General features: G+C 46.1%; 1 protein-coding gene across 1 annotated transcript in view; it reads left to right on the forward strand.

The window, feature by feature from the left end:
* Positions 1 to 1,498: 1,498 nt before the first annotated feature.
* The window catches only part of LOC100454559 (olfactory receptor 2V1), a 49,668-nt gene continuing 37,392 nt past the window's right edge, over positions 1,499 to 13,774 (forward strand). The window contains exon 1 of the mRNA XM_002832903.4: positions 1,499 to 3,217. The gene's annotated coding sequence lies outside the window, so the exon portion shown is untranslated. The remainder of the gene's footprint in view (positions 3,218 to 13,774) is intronic.

Below are 13,774 nucleotides of genomic sequence, written 5' to 3' on the forward strand. Positions count from 1 at the left end.
CTGAATAAATTATTTCTCTTTTGCAAAACCTGTTGTCAGTGATTGGCTTGCTGTGCGTGGCTGGTTCCATATCAGTATCAGATTCCAAACTCCCCAGGGCTGGACCATGCTCAGTCCTTCACCATTTTGTGTCCATGCCCACTTGGTACCCAATATTTCATGGGCTCTCAGGAAGTGATGCTGGTCTCTTCTGATGGAGCGACTGAGTGGAGATTTTGGTCCAGCATTTTCAAAGAGATATTTATAGAAGACATTGAACAAAAGATTATTTCCCAAGTCCCTCCAGGGTGCCCATGATGGAATCCTGATGGAAGCCAATCCTCGCCATTGTCTCTTCCTCACACCTCACTCCCAATGGTGTCAAGAATAAAGAATAATGATTGCATGGAATGAGGCATTTGTATCCTCTGTAATTTCTACCATGTTAATGCTTACAGGAAAACTATCAAAACATTCTGGTGTTTTGAGATTACTACATTCAGTGACAATCATTTCACAATGTATGCACATACCAAAACATCACATTGTACACTTTGAATATATGTAATGTTTATTTGTTAATTATACCACAATAAAGCTGAAAATAATAAAAACGTTCTGGCTATTTTGAGATTTTACACCTTGATACCTGTATTAATATTTAAAGTACAATTTTGAGAAGGCACAAAACTCTGAATGTTGCTTAATAACGTAAGACACATACAAATGGAGTCTGTGTTACAGAAAGTAATTAGTAATTAGTGAGTGCCAAGAAATGTGGGACCTAACTTTGCCAGTAGTTGTGATGCTACAGAAAAGAAATAACTTTGCCCCAGGTCGCACAGCTCCCGCATGTCAGACGAGCACTCTCATTTCAGTGCACAATGATCAAAATCAGTTTCCACTCCTGGTCCACTTTTTTTTTTTTTTTTTTTTTTTTTTGAGACGAGTCTCGCTCTGTCGCCCAGGCTGGAGTGCAATGGCACAATCTCGGCTCACTGCAAGCTCCGCCTCCCGGGTTCACGCCATTCTCCTGCCTCAGCCTCCTGAGTAGCTGGGACCACAGGCGCCCGCCACCATACCCGGATAATTTTTTGTATTTTTAGTAGAGACAGGATGGTCTCGATCTCCTGACCTCGTGATCCGCCCGCCTCGGCCTCCCAAAGTGCTGGGATTACAGGCGTGAGCCACCGCGCCCAGCCTCTTGGTCCACTTTTAACATGCAATCCAGAAAAGACGCTGTGCCTTCCAACCCTCTTATTTCCAATGTAAGTAATATATCTGCTAGGTTTTAGATTTGCAATGGGTCTTGATTCCTTGGAAATAGTGGTTCTTCGTGGGGAGAAGATTCATTGATTAAGTACCATCGGCTACCCTGGCATCTTCCTTCCAAGTGCCAAACTAAGAAGCAGAGAGGGAGACACTCTAAAAGAAAATGTTTATTCGGGTATAGAGCATTGCAATGGGAATATATGTTCCCTAGTAAACTATGCATTCGGAGACGTAAAAAACCACAAAGGTTTTTAAAGAAAAAAATGAGACAGGTTACATAATTGTTTTGAAGTAATTCTGGCTCCAAGGATCAATAACAAGGGTAGTACCAGTTGAAGTTTGGACGGGCAGTTGCTGGGCAGCTGACCTGTTTCGTGTGTGTAGGCTGTAATGGCATTTGTGCAAGGTTGTGGCTTTGCAGTCTTTTGTGGTAGTTTCTGTTATCAGGTATTTGTTCATAAGAACTCTCCCTCCCTGGCCTTCCCCAGCTGTATTTGTCAGGGTTTTTAAAACCAGTGACCCCATTTTGGTTCTGTCAACTTTCACACCCATATCCTAAATGTTTGCAGCTTACACAGCTCACAGCCTTGCCCTAACCACCCAGAGGCCCAGTAAGAGCAGACAGGAGGAGCAGGAGCAGCGGGGAGCCTGGGCAGAGGAAGGGACAGAGCAGAGAGGAAGCCCTAGGGGGCGGGCGCCTACAGCCCCCATCTCTCCAGCACCTTCTGCAGAGCCCATGTTACCTCTCTGTTCCTCAGGCTGTAAATGAGTGGGCTGAGCATGGGGCAAGGACACTGCAGAAGATGGAGGTGGCCAGGTCTCTCGCTGGGTCCCCTGTAGTAGAGGCCCACCACAGCTGGGTGGGAGAAGCACCGGGTCAGGACCTTCCACTCCGCCTGGGCTGACGGCACCTTCATCACAGCGGCGAGCCGGACGTGACCCCACGATGACCCCGACGTAACCCCACGATGACCCCGAGGTGCAGCCGTGGCGGCGGCGCGACCACTCAGCATGGTACCAGCTCCTCAGACAGCTAGGGGCCGCACAGGAGAGGTGCAGCAGGGCGCGGACCTCCAGGAAGCGGTCCGCCTCCAGTGTGCCTGGGTGGGGGGCCTGAAGACCACGCCACAGTCCACCCGCCAGCCGCCTCGGGGTCCGCGCGTGCCGGGTGCCAAAGAGGATGGCGCAGTGCCAGGTGGCGGTTACAGCCACGGCCGCCAGGAGGAAACACCCGGCGCCTCCCACCTGACCGCCGGTTAGACCCGCGCTGCAGCCTCCGCGGGAGAGACGAGCTTGCGGTCCTGCAGCCAGGCGGCCGCCGTCGGGGTGCACTAGGCCGCTGAGGTAGTCCAGGGGCGCCAGGGAGCGGTAGGAAGACAGCGCTGCGGGCCTGGAGCCGGGGAGCCCAGCAGGAGAGGAGGCAGTCGGGTGTGAGCCGCCCACAGGCCCGAGTGGGCGGGGTGGGGCTCCAGGGCCCTGCGGTGGGAGCGGACACAGCGCGGCTTACCCCGCAGCTCATCAGCCGGGAAACAAACCTGATTCTTCTCAGAGGTTTTTTCCCAAAACGGGGTCTGCCGCGCCTCCTCTGTTTTTCTCAAGGAGTCCCATGCTACCAGAAGTTATCTTAAGGCCTCTCAGGCATGCACTAAGAGTGGCAAGGCAGGCCGGGCATGTTGGCTCATGCCTATAATCCTAGCACTGTGGGAGGCCGAGGCGGGCAGATCACCTGGAGTCAGGAGTTCCAGACCAGCCTGGGCAACATGGAGAAACCCTAGCTCTACTAAAAATGCAAAATTAGCCGGACATGGTGGCGCATGCCTATAATTGCAGCTACTCGGGAAGCTGAGGCAGGAGAACCGCTTGAACCCGGGAGGTAGAGGTTGCAGTGAGCCGAGATCGCGTGACTGCACTCTAGCCTGGTCGACAGAGCAAGACTCCATCTCCAAAAAAAAAAAAGTGAAAAGTGGTAAGACAAAAAAAAGTGTAGAAAAATAATTCAAGAAGAAAAGAGCCTTTTTCCAGAAAAGATTTAAGAAGGGACAAACATAAAGGCCTTTAAAATATACCTATAACTTGGATATCCACTTTTAATTAAGCTGAACACTCTTTAAGAAAATCCTTTTAAATTCCTGATTACTCGCCTAGTAGTTAAGATTTTTGGCTTTTCAGCTTCATGAAAAGTAACCTCACAGGTGAAACCAGTGAGCCTTAGGTTATGACTTAATCGCAAGTGTATGAGGTTTTTTCAAAGGAGTGATAGACAGCTTTTGAAACTATCATTGCAAAATTGTGACTGAGGCAGTGGAAGAGATCCGACCCAAACAACTTCATTTTGTTTCCAGCCCCCAAGCTGTTCTTGGTCATCCCTGGGTCTAGGCTGAACCAACTTTGTGAGGAGCCTGGTTTATAGTTTATAGTTTAAAGCAAAGATGATAACAGCCCCTTCTTAAGATATGCTTCCCTCTTGCCTGGGGACCAGACCAAGAAACTAGCCATAAGATTAGAAACCATGGCTTAGGAGTCGTGCAGCTGTAGGCTACAAGCTTTTGACCCTCCCTAAACTGCTGTCAAGCTCAGTGCTTAAGATATTTTGTAAACTCTGCCCTTGGTGGATCAGTTGGTACCACCCAGATTGACAAACTGGCTTATCTGATTTTGTGGCCCTCACCCAGGAACTGACTTAGCACAAGAAGACAGCCACCACTGTAAAATGGCGGAGACTAAAAGTATTGCCGGGCGGTTGCAGGTCATGTTCCAAGGACATGAAACAAGATGGAGACCTGTAGCCAAGTTTGTTACTGAGGGGTTTGTTGGGTTGGCTTGAACAGCAGGTTTATGGGGTTCTGGGCCTGCATCCTAACCTAAGATACCCTTTCTTGGACAGCACCATACAGAAAGACATGCAAAGCACACCAGATTGTTTACAGCTTAAGACCAACCTCGCCAATCCTTTTTCATTAATTATAAATTTACAGAGAATATAAACAATGATCCTTATTATTCCTTTTACTGGTTTGCACAGGGAGAGAGAAGCCAAAAGCCAAACTGGTAAGAAATTTTTACCCTTTTGCCAGCCTGTTAGGCTTCTGGGTTCCCTTTCCCCTAGCTCAACTCTAAGCCAAGCATTTTAAGGGAATGGTGTTTCCCCTATTTCTTTGCCTTCCCTATTATCTCTTTTCCCTTTGGCCTGCTATAGGAGACATGTTGCTCATCTCCAAAATTCTCTTCTGCTTGCAGAGTGGCCTGTTTTAGCTGCAGTTAGGGTTTGGCTTAGGAGCAGCATAACATTCCTCCATGAGAGGTCAAATACCTGCGTTAAATTTTGGAAAGCTTCTATATACCTATCAGGGTCGTAAGAAAATTGGCCTAGGTCTCCCTTTACTTTGCCTAAGGTCCTGCAATAAGAAAGGAACTTGAAGGGGCCCCAAATAAGGGGTATCCTCTGATGATTTCCCTGAAAGTTACTTTTTTAATTTGGAGGAACTGTTTTACCTGGGCCTGCCCAATGTTGTTGCTAAAACAGCTGGGTTGATCTTGCAACACTGGCAAAGATCTAGTTAAAAGGCCATACCCTTGTGCAAAAGAAAATAAGTCACTTTTTCTTCAAAGTTTCAAGGTCGAAGGAGTCCCAGTGCTTCAAAATACACTCCAGGGGAGTGCATGTTATCTGTTACCCATTTAGAAAGAAAAGTGAGAATAAAAGTGTACTTTTAGTCTCCTTCCTTTCGGTATGTGGTCCAGGATGGAGATGAAAACAGTAGAGGGCATCCCCCAACTATTTTTTCTCTGTGGTTCCTGGATTCCTGGCACACGTTTAAATGTGCCACCCATGACTGCAGGTATGACCCTCCAAGCCATGGCACCAGAGGAACTGAACTTTTGAGCCTTAGTCACGCTGTCCCTAAGCAGTCAGTCCTCTGCCTTTTATTTCCCTTTGACCTCCTAGAGTTGTGTGGCCTGTGTGCCTTCCAAAAAAATGGATTCCAAGAAAAACCACGTAATTGGGCAAGGCCCCTTTAACGGAGGGGCCATGCCAGATTGAACTCTATATCCTATTATGGCCCATGCTAAAACATTTACCTGTAGAAAAATGGTCCTGGTTAACTTCCGGACTTAAAATTCCTTTATTAATTAAGCCCTAAAGGAATGTAGGAACTGAATGGCTGTTTTCCTGCCAGTGGGACAATATCGAGACTGAAATTTGACTGTGGAAGACATCTTACTCCTAACTGCTAAAGGCAGAAACTTCCTGTTCCCAGAAGAGGCCTAGAGCCTGATTTCTACTAGGTGGCTTGGAAATACCACGTGCTTACCAGGGAAACTGGAGAGAGAGAGACCATTTATTGAGTTACTGCCTGCTGCAATTTGCGACCCTTTCTAACAGACCTGTTTCCCTGAACTGCAAAGATTCCTGCACGTTAGACACACAGAAAGAGGGTAGGCAACTGTGGTTAGAAAGAGAAAGAAAGTTTGGTGACAGGGTAGGTGGAAGAGAGCCTTGAGATGAAAGGACAGATTTAAAGTTGAGGTCCGCTCCATACTCACCAGTCTGTTGAATGAATTTCCTTTCCTGTCCCATGCACCAAAATGATATGGCTCCAATGAGTGGAGGAACACCAGGCCTCTTGTCTCGAGTAGAATTAGATAAAGTGACACGGAAACATGTGGAGTGGTTTTAAGGAGCAGAGAGTGTAACAGGCAAGAAAGAAGGAAGAAGCTCCCCCATACAGAGACAGAGGGAGGGGGGCTCCAAAGCTGAAAGAGGAGACCCCAAGTGGGGTAGAAACCAGCGAGATATATGTAGAGGCTGAAGGAGGTGTCTGATTTGCACAGGGCTCAAGGGATTGGTTTGACCAGGCATGACATTCATGTAGCCCACGAAAAAACTGGCCGTCCCACCCCAGCCTTTTAATATGCAAATGCAGGGCATCTTGATGTTCTACGCCTGTGGGAATATGTGGGCGTGGCCATGTTGCCAGGCACTGTCGGGGCAAGGGCAAGAGGGCCGCGGGAATCGCCATATTTGGGTGGACCAGTTTCTAATGGCTGGCATTTGCATATCAAAGTTGCCAGCCCAGCTCTAAGAGCCAGGGCTTTTTAGGTAGACAAGAAATGTTTCTGGAGCTGAGTTAAAAACAAAAACTTTCCAAGGACCTCTTTTCCTCTCTATCTGCCTAAAATAATTTCTTAACACCTACCACATCATCACCCTCTCATAACTTGTCTCCAAGACAGCCCCACACTCCAATTCCTTTCTGTAGCTCAGGATGTGTAAGCTTCAATCATCTGACCCATCTTTGAGTCTCATGTTTTGTGAATCTCCCATGTGTATATAACTAAATATATTTTTCCTCCTGTTAATCTGTCATATGTCAATTTAACTTGAAGCCCAGACAGAGAACCTAGGAAGGTGGAGGGAAGCCACTTTTTTCTCCCCTGCAACCCTCACCTTGCTCATGGATGGTGTGAGGGAACAGGACCCCACTGAGTGTCATGGTGAGAATCTGCCGACACTCGGAGTTTTGTTAATGCATGACTGACAGGAAGTGCAGTGCAGTCAGTTGTTCTGTGGCCCTTGTCCCCAGTTGATGGCCCACACTTTTAGGCACTCAATCGTTGGTTATTCACTGTTCATTCAACAAATACTTACTGAGCACTGTGGAAATAAATGAAGACCAACCAAATAAGAAAATCAAAGGCTGTTTACCCAGAGTTTGCTATAGTAAAGGAGTCAGCCACTGCCACTTGTACTTTGTCAGAGAAGAGGAAAAGCTTTCAAGGGGGAAAAGAAGCCTCAGATGTGGTCTGATAGGAGGCTGTGGCTGTGGGGGTGCTGGAGGTGGGCTAACTGGGAGCAGGGTGTCCCACCATGTTATGGGATCTCTGGGGTGTCAATGAGCGATGGGAGCTTTCGCAGGAGTTGTTCTGCATCCAGGAAGAATGAGATACACAGACAAATGAAGGGTGAAGAAGAGTTGTATTTGGTGTTAGAACACCTCAAGGGGAGTGAGTAGCTCCTCTCTGTAGGCAGGTCATCCAGCCATGTGTTCAGCTCTTAGCAGAGAGGTGGCCCTGGAGAGGATGGCTCCTCTCCTCTCCACAGGCATGATGTCTCTGCACATCTTCAAAGCTCTCAGCAGAGAGGGTACTCCTCTCTGCAGCCAGTCCTCAGTCGTCAGTTCCATCGTTGGTCTCACTTCCCTCTTCCTTCTCTAGCCATCCTCTACCCTGCTCTGGATAAGCCCAGGGCTTTTATGGACCCCAAAGGGGAGGAAGTGTGTGCTGATTGGTCCATGGGCAGCCATGTTGGGCCCAGAAGAGGCACCACAAGTCCCTGCTCTGGTCCGCTGGACTGGCAGCCCAGGCCCCAGGCTTCAGGTGCTCCCTGGCCTGAGGGTGGGGCCTTACTGGGGACATGCCCCCTTCCACCCAGGATTCTGTCTGCCTCCTGCCACCATTCATGGCCCTGGGGCTTGGCCCCAACCCGCTCTGAGATCAGAGCAGGCACTGGGAGTGGAGAGAGGCCAGGCAGACACTCCTGAGCCTGCATGGATAGGGGATCCTTCCTGGGGCCCCGAAGGATACAGGCTGCAGAGACACCCGGCTTCTGCACCTAGGAGGGCGGCTGCAGCCACACCTGCACCGGGAAGGGAGATCCTGACTGCTCCCAACCCTTCCCAAAGAGCTCAGGGAGGCTTGGATCCACAGCTGCAGTTTGGGTGTTTGTCACCCCGCCCAGGAGGGTGGGGATCCTGACTGCTCTATAGAGCAGGAGGCCTGGAACTGCAGCTGTGTTGGGCAGCTGCAGCTGCACAGGGCAGCTCCCCTCCCAACTCAGAAGGGGCGGGGCTCCCACCCACTCCATGGAGTGTGCAGCCCAAGCTGTGCCTCCCTGCTGCAGCTGGCTCCGTGGCAGCAGCCACTGCCATCAACGAGGTTTGCGAGGGACACATTTGGCTTTCTCTGGCTGATCCTAAGTTGGAAGTAAGACAAATGAGGAAATCTGCCAGTTATTAATGGAGTCCTGGCCATTGTGTGCAGATTGTTGCACAAATTGTTTAACTTCCTGGATTGTTCCTAAAGTTAGCGATCTGACTTGCTAGCAGTCTGATTAAGAGCAGGCTGGCCTCCTAGGCTGTTTATTATAAATAAGGTGATTGGTTTCCAGAGCAGGTTGCTGCAGACTGTGGGTCAGAGTTCTATTTTTATATGTGGTCTAGCCATTATCTGTGTGTATTTTGAGTCCCTCAGCACCAGGTTGGGTGTGGTGGCTCATGCCTATAATCCCAGCCCTATGGAAGGCTGAGGCAGGGGATTGCTTGAGCCCAGGAGTTCAAGACCAGCCTGGGAAACATAACAAGACTCCATCTCTAAAAAAAAAAAAAAAAAAAAAAAAAAAAAAATTTTAATTTAATTAGCAGGGCATTGTGGCACACACCTGTAATCCCTACTTGGTAAGCTGAGGCAAGGGGATCACTTGAGCACAGGAGTTGGAGGCTGCAGTAAGCTATGATCATGCACTGCACTGTAGCCTGGACAACAGAGCAAGACTCTGCCTCTAAAAATAAATAAATAAATAAACCAAATTGGTCTGGTGCAGTTACAAAATCAGTTTTACTAGTTTAATATCAAGGTGTGGGCAGCCTGGTTTCCTCTGGAGGCTCTGAGGGAACAACCTGTTTCCTGCACCTTTTTAGCTTCTGGTGACTGCCTGTGTTCCTTGGCTTGTGGCCTCTTCCTCCATCTTCAAAGCCAGCAGTGTAGCGTCTTCAGAGCTCTCTCTCTTTTCATTCTCCTATTTCCTATAGTCAAGTTTCCTCCTCTCTTCCTGTTATAACGACTCGTGATAATATTTAGGGCCAGATAATCCAGGGCAATCTCCCCATCTCAAAATCTTTATCTCAATCAATATCTGCAAAGTTGTAGTGATTTCCTAGGGCAGCTATAAACAAAAGTACTAAGAACTTGATGGCTCGTGGTACTTTTTGAAACAATTGATGTTTATTGTCTCCTCTCTGGAGACTTGAAGTCTGGGATGGAGGTGTCTTTGGGCTGTGAGGGAAGATCTGCTCTGTGCCTCTCTCCTGGCTTCCAGCAGTCCCAGGCATTTCCTTGCTTGTAGATGGTATGCTACCCTTGTTCTCATATCATCTTGCCTGTCTGTGTATCTGTCTCTGTGTCCAAATGTCCCCTTTGTGTAAAAACACCAGTCACAGTGGATTAGGGCCTGCCATAATGGCCTCATCTTAGGTGATCATCTTCAAGAAACCTATTTCGCAATAAGGTCTCATCCTGAGGTGCTGAGAGATTTCTACGTATATGTTTTGGGAGACAGGGAGATGCCATTCAATCCATACCATAAATAAGTTAACATTCACAGGTTCTGAGGACTGGGATGCAGATAACTCTTGGGACAAATGTTCAACCTAGCACAGGTGGGTACCATCACCTGACCATGTTTATTTCTTCATTAGACATGGCCATCCTTCATTACACGTAGGCATTTGTTGTTACCAGGTCAGCAAACAAGAAGGATGATGGGTCAGCTCTTCTTGGGGACTTCAGGACTTTCTTCCTCCGTTAATAGTCCCAAGATGTAAAGGTGGTTTCCTATCCTGTTGTCACTCCCAGAGGACCCTGAAAACAGGCTCTTTTATCTGACACAAAATCAACATGTAAGGAGACCTGGATCTTCCAAGGAAAGAAAAATCTTCATCCTTGCTCTCAGGCCTCGAGGGCAAACTCGAAATCACAATAGTTGGCCAGAAGAGATCCATAAAATTATATGAGATGTTGGTTGGGTGCGGTGGCTCAGCCTGTAATCCCAGCACTTTGAGAGGCCGAGGCGGGCGGATCATGAGGTCAGGAGATCAAGACCATCTTGGCTAACATGGTGAAACCCCATCTCTACTAAAAATACAAAAAATTAGCCAGGTGTGGTGGGCACCTGTAGTCCCAGCTACTCAGGAGGCTGAGGCAGGAGAATGGCGTGAACCAGGGAGGCAGAGCTGGCAGTGAGCCGAGATTGCACCACTGCTCTCCAGCCTGGTCAACAGAGCGAGACTCCGTCTCAAAAACAAAAACAAAAACAAAAACAAAAGATGTTTTTGAAAATGAGGGCTAGAAAATTGAAAAATGCCCTTCCTTCTCCTATTCTGAAAATTGAGAAATGGATAGCTGAACTAATACTGCAAATCAAGCTCGTCCGTGAGAGCAGAGGCAGATGGTCCTGTTTCACAGGTCTGGGCAAGGTTTTTGGACAGTTGTCCATAAATCATGCCTGAGCTGCTTCTCATACAGCAAGCTTTAGCAAGTTTCTTGTGCAAGTTGCCCTACCTCTTTGAGTTTCAGTTTCACTTATCTGTCAAATAGGGATAAAGACTACACAGCTTACCTGGGATGCAAGGCTGGTTCAACATACATGAATCAGTAAATGTAATCCATCACATAAACAGAACTAATGACAAAAACCACATGATTATCCCAATAGATGCAGAAAAGGCCTTGGACAAAATTCAACACCCCTTCATGCTAAAAACTCTCAATAAACTAGATATTGATGGAAGGTATCCCAAAATAATAACAGCTATTTATGACAAACTTACAGCCAGAATCATACTGAATGGGCAAAAACTGGAAGCATTCCCTTTGAAAACTGGCACAAGACAAGGATGCCCCCTCTCACCACTCCTATTCAACATAGTATTGGAAGTTCTGTCCAGGGCAATCAGGCAAGGGAAAGAAATAAAGTATTCAAATAGGAAGAGAGGAATTCAAACTATCTCTGTTTGCAGATGACATGATTGTATATTTAGAAAACCCCATTATCTCAGCCCAAAATCTTCTTAAGCTGGTAAGCAACTTCACCAAAGTCACAGGATACAAAATCAGTGTGCAAAAATCACAAGTATTCCTATACACCAATAACAGAGAGCCAAATCTTGAGTGAACTCCCATTCACAATTGCTACAAAGAGAATAAAATACCTAGGAATCCAACTTACAAGGGATGTGAAGGACCTCTTCAAGGACAACTATAAACCACTGCTCAAGGAAGTAAGAGAGGACACAAACAAATGGAAAAACATTCCAGGCTCATTGATAGGGAGAATCAATATCATGAAAATGGCCATACTGCCCCAAATTTATAGATTCAATGCTATCCCCATCAAGCTACCACTGACTTTCTTCACAGAATTGGAAAAAAATTACTTTAAACATCAAAGGGAACCAAAAAAGAGCTCGTATAGCCAAGACAATCATAAGCAGAAAGAACAGCTGGAGGCATCATGCTACCTGACTTCAAACTATTCTACAAAGCTACAGTAACGAAAACAGCATGGTACTGGTTCCAAAACAGATATATAGACCAATGGAACAGAACAGAGGCCTCAGAAATAATGCCACACATCTACAACCATCTGATCTTTGACAAACCTAACACAAACAAGCAAAAGAAAAAAGATCCCCTATTTAATAAATGGTGTTGGGAAAACTGGCCAGCCATATGCAGAAAACTGAAACTGGACCCCTTCCTTACACCTTATACAAAAGTCAACTCAAGATGGATTAAAGACTTAAACATAAGACCTAAAACCATAAAAATCCTAGAAGAAAACCTGGGCAATACCATTCAGGTAGGCATGGGCAAAGACTTCATGTCTAAAACATCAAAGGCAATGGCGACAAAAGCCAAAATTGACAAATAGGATCTAATGAAACTAAATAGTTTCTACACAGCAAAAGAAACTATCATCAGAGTGACCAGACAACCTACAGAATGGGAGAATATTTTTGCAATCTAGCCATCTGACAAAGGGCTAATATCCAGAATCTACAAGGAACTTAAACAAACTTACAAGAAAAAAAAAACATCAAAAAGTGGGCAAAGGATATGAACAGACACTTCTCAAAAGAAGACATTTATGTGGCAAAAAAACATATGAAAAAATGCTCAACATCACTGGTGATTAGAGAAATGCAAATCAAAACCACAATGTGATACCATCTCATGCAAGTTAGAATTAAAAAGTCAGGAAACAACAGATTCTGGAGAGGTTGTGGAGAAATAGGAACACTTTTACACTGTTGGTGGGAGTATAAATTAGTTCAACCATTGTGGAAGACAGTGTGGTGATTCCTCAAATATCTAGAACTAGAAATACTATTTGACCCAGTAATCCCATTACTAGGTACCTACTCAAAGGATTATAAATCATTCTACTATAAAGACACATGCACATATATGTTTATTGTGGCACTATTCACAATAGCAAATTTGGAACCAACCCAAATGTCCATCGATGATAGACTGGATAAAGAAAATGTGGTACATATACACCATGGAATACTATCCAGCCATAAAAAAGGATGAGTTTATGTCCTTTGCAGGGATATGGATGAATCTGGAAACCATTATTCTCAGCAAACTATCACAGGACAGAAAATCGAACACCACATTTTCTCACTCATGAGTGGGAGGTGAACAAGGAGAACACGTGGATACAGGGAGAGGAACATCACACACCAGGGCCTGTCAGGGGGTGGGGGGCTAGGAGAGGGATAGCATTAGGAGAAATACCTAATGTAGGTGACGGGTTGATGGGTGCAGCAAACCACCATAGCACATGTATACCTATGTAACAAAACTGCACGTTCTGCACATGTACCCCAGAACTTAAAGTATATATACATATACACACATATATATATAGACTACACAGCGGTTAGGAATGAAATAACACATGTGAAATACCTGGCATGCAACAAGTGCTCAAATCCATGGAAGCCTGCTACTCTCTGGTGCTTTCTCTCTATAGTCACTGCAAGAAGGCATTATGCACCTATGTCACAATCTCCTCATTTGTTAAACTGGGGCAACAACTCATATATCACAGGCTGTAAGTGATGAGTATGCGACAGGAGATAAATGAAGCACCACGCAGGTGGGATTGATGCTCAGTCAATCGGGTGGATTCATGCTCATGACTTCATGGTCATTGACTAGAAACAATGCAACTCTCATATTTATTATGCACTTTTTAAAAAGCATGCCACAGAGCAAGGAGTTAGTCTTTACAAGGGGAAAAAGCTGACCCTCAGAGATATTTCCCCAACCTGTATTCTGTTAGTTTTCAAACCAAACGCAGGAGAAATTCAATGAACTGTTAGTGGCAATGTGGACTGGCTGACAGATTAGAACCTGCAAAAGTGCCAAATATAAATATAAATCTCTTGGCCAACAGTTCCTCTCCAGAGAAATTTTTCTAACTGGCAGTAGGGATGGAGCTAGAAGAGCTCCAATCATTCTACAGCCAGGGCCCTGCTGGAAGTGAATGTAGAAGTGAAGTGAATGCTAATAGAGGTGAACTCCAAACCCCTTCTAGGTCAAATCCTGAAAGAATCAAATAAAGAAGATCCTCAGTGGGAGTGGCAATACAGGAAACTGAGAGTGGGATTGAAGGGCAATAATCTCATTTTAAACCAAAAGGGAATTGAAATTGGCCCCATCCCAACTCAGCTCT

This window comes from Pongo abelii, chromosome 4 (genome assembly GCF_028885655.2).
Source record: "Pongo abelii isolate AG06213 chromosome 4, NHGRI_mPonAbe1-v2.0_pri, whole genome shotgun sequence".
Lineage (NCBI taxonomy): Eukaryota > Metazoa > Chordata > Mammalia > Primates > Hominidae > Pongo > Pongo abelii.